The sequence below is a fragment of the Bos javanicus genome, chromosome 3, assembly GCF_032452875.1.
Source record: "Bos javanicus breed banteng chromosome 3, ARS-OSU_banteng_1.0, whole genome shotgun sequence".
Classification (NCBI taxonomy): Eukaryota; Metazoa; Chordata; class Mammalia; order Artiodactyla; family Bovidae; genus Bos; species Bos javanicus.
In genome coordinates, this window is record NC_083870.1 from 109581009 (window position 1) to 109584647 (window position 3639).

The following is a 3639-nucleotide window of genomic DNA, read 5'->3' on the forward strand; positions in this document are numbered from 1 at the left end:
AAAGGTCTCTGACAAAAGAGGCTGCAGCCACCTCCTGCCCTGCTTGGACCCCCAGACCTAAGCCCTGGAGATCTTTAGATCCCAGAGGAGCTGTCTCAAGAAGAGAAGGAGCAAGCCTTCCTCCCTAATCCAGGAATTCCCAAAGGATCACCTCCCACACCACACTCAACCCCTATCACACCGCTCTCAATGGGAAAGGGCGGGGTCTTGACCTGGGAACAGAGGCCCGCAGCCTTAGTCCCCCTGACTCAGCCCAGCCCCCTCCTGTCTCCTCCTACTTGGCTCCTGCTCGCCAATGCTGCCATCTAGAGGTGATGTGGGGTTCTGCAGAAACTGGTGCCTGGTCCAGGAGCCCCAGGGGTCCTTCGCTCCCAAGCCCACCACGGAAGGATGGACCAAGTGTGGGGACGCTCACACACCTTGCCCTGGAGGTGCTGGGGGAGGTCATCTCATCCATCCCTCTGCTTCCAACAGCCATATGGCCATGAGCTATTTTCTGGCTTCTTGTGTGTTCAATAGCTCAGTTGTGTCTGACTCTGTGACCCCATAAACTATAGTCTGCCAAGCTCCTCTGTCCATAGAATTTTCCAGGCAAGAATACTGGGGTGGGTTGCCATTTCCTTCTCCAGGGGCTCGTCTCAACTCAGAGATCAAACCTTTGTCTCTTGCATCTCCTGCCTGACTTCTTGCTCACTGCATAACCCCCATTTGTGGAAACCCAGGGTGCACAAGAAGAGAAAACTATGTTCCAGGCACTTCTTCAACAGAACCTCCTCTGAAATTCACATCAGCTGCCAGCTGGATAAAGTGCTCCATTTTAAGAATGAGGACACAAGCACAGGCAGGTAGAGGGAACCATTCATTTAGAGCAATTGATGCTCACACTTGGATGTGAGCAGTTTTCTGGCTTTATTTTTTTCTGGTTCAGTACCTCAAAGATTCACCAACATGCTGGCCCTGTGCTGGAGGAGCACCTAGCGCCTGCCCGTCAGTGCCAGGTCCTGGGCAACCCAGAGACATAACAGACCCTGCCCTCACCCTGGGCAGGCTCATCATGGGGGGGTGGGGGGGATGAGCAAGACCCCTGGTCTGGCCCGCTCACTCGGGAGTCACCTGCAGCATGAGCCACCATGGCCAGGGTGGACCCTTTGGCAGCTGGTGTGTCTTAGGAGTGCTCCGTCCTGGGATCTGCTTCCAAGCTGCCACCATCCACAGTCCTCTCCTTCGGAGGACCTGCCTCTCCCAGAGGGACATGCGACCAATCCCCAGCCCTTGGCCAAGCAAGAGAACCCACGGGGCCTGACACACAGTAGGTGCTCAGTCTACGTTTAAAGAATGAGTGAGTGGGCTTCCCAGGTGGCTCTGTGGTAAAGAATCTGCCCGCCAATGCAGGAGACATGGGTTCCATCCCTGACCCAGGAAGACCGCTCATGACACAGAGCAACTAAGCCCACGTGCCACAGCTATTGAGCCTGTGCTCCAGAGCCTGGGAAACGCAACTACTGAGCCCACGTGCTGTAAAAAGCCTGAGCGCCCTAGAGCCCATGATCCGAAACAAGAGTAGCCACTGCAATGAGAAGCCTGCGTGCTGCACCATGAGAAAAGTCCACGTAGCAACAAAGACCCAGCACTGTCAAAAACAAGTAAATAAAATTATTTTTAGAAAAAAGAGTGAGTGAATTAGAAGTTGTTCACATGGGAGCTCCCAGCAATATATGGTCAGATCTATCCCCCGTCCTCTCTTGCCCCTTCTACTCAGGGTCAAAAGTGAGGCCAAGAGCCAGTGCCCCATGGAGACACACTTTTGTGTGTGTCCCCACATACACAAAACATGCACGTGTGTGTATATAGATAGATAGATATGAACATGCACCACACATGTGCATCAAGTCCATGCACACACGCATGTGCAAGGGCCTTCGTACACACAGACCTGTGTCTGCACACTGCACTCTCCAGTGCACGCCCTCTGCTCGGCGCTGCAGAGCCTCAAGAGCAAACTTAGGGATGCACTGAAGTTATGAAATTGATTTCTCTGGGAACAGTTGGAATTAGTTTTAATTATCTTTATCTTTCTTCCAATTGTGCTCTCTGTCTTCTCCTCACTGTTTAATCCATTGCTATCGACTTCCCCGCGGGCGCTACGGAGCAGAGATGCAGGGTGGGGTAGGCAGCGTGTTCACTTTCAGAAAAGATAAACAGCAACAACATCCCCCTACCCACCTCTTCTGCATCGAAGAAACCAGCCTCTCCCAGGCAGTGGGCTTCCTGCAAGCACACACCACAGCCAGACCTCATTCTCCAAGGAAGCCTCGTCTGGAAGCCCTCCCTGCCTGGGATGGGGAGGAGCTGTTGTGTTCAGATCTCAACATCTCACAAGTTTGGTTCTTCAAAGTGGTCCCCTTGGGAGGCTGAGCTTCATTCAGGCATCTCAAACTCCCTATTCAAAAGCCCTTTCCATTTCATTCTCTATATCCCCTTCCCACCCCCAGCACCTGAAGCCTCCCTGACTACCACACTTACCCCGGTGAAGGCAGGGCTTGGGCCAAGTTCACCTCTGAGATCAGGCACACAGTAGGGGATCAGTAAACATTAGTACTTGTTGAATGAATGAATGAAAAGCCTCTGTAGGTAGGAAACCTACCTTCAGAGTCTAGCACAGTGACTCATCCGTCCTTTCAACCAATGATGCTCCGGGCACTGGGCCAAGTGCTGAAGATACAGAAATGAATGCGACCTGGCCCCATCTTTGTGGACCACTCCACCTAGAGATATGACAATAGGCAGGAGTCCCCACACTGAGCTAGGGTGAAGGATGTACCTGGAAGAGGGAAAGAAGAGGGCAAAAACTTTTATTCTAAACATCCCTGATGAAGCCCAACCTCCTTTCTATGAGGATGAGTTGATTTCCTTCTGCTCTGCTTCTAGAACTGGAGGGACTGATAGTAGGGCGCCCTTTTCTCCAGCCTCTGCACTTAGTCACTCAGTCGTGTCCAACTCTTTTCGACCCCATGGACTGTAGACCACCAGGCTCCTGTCCATGGGATTCTCCAGGCAAGAATACTGGAATGGGTTGCCATGCCCTCCTCCAGGGGATCTTCCCAACCCAGGGGCTCCCCCAAATGTGCCTAAGTCTGGGCCAATCCCAGGGCAGGCTCCCAGAGACTCTGCTGTCCGGGGTGTATGTGTGTGCGTGTGCGTGTGTGTGCCTGTGTGTGTGTGTAGCAGGATACTGGCCCCTCCTTTTGGGGCGCTCCCCTTGGAGCTGTGGAGGGGGGCGGGGGAGCCATCCCTCACCAGCGAGGTGCCAGTGCTAAGTACCCTGCGGCGCTAATATTTTATGATTAAAAACCATTAAGGTTTAGCCCGTGAAAATCCAAGGGACACAAAATCAATGACCCAATATTGCTTCCCCCAGTAAGTTGTGTAAATATTGTGTCTTTTATTGTTTGGCCGATGGCAAGAGCAGAGATACAGGTACAGATTACACCAACAAATCCCCTCCTGTCCCAGCCCTGATCTGGTAGAATTACCATCCTGGCCTGGATAGGCCTGGAGAGCTGGTCACAGGCAGGTCCTGGGCTGGCCGACTGTGGAAGGTCATCACATACCCTCTTCCCTCTTGCAAACTCCGCGCCC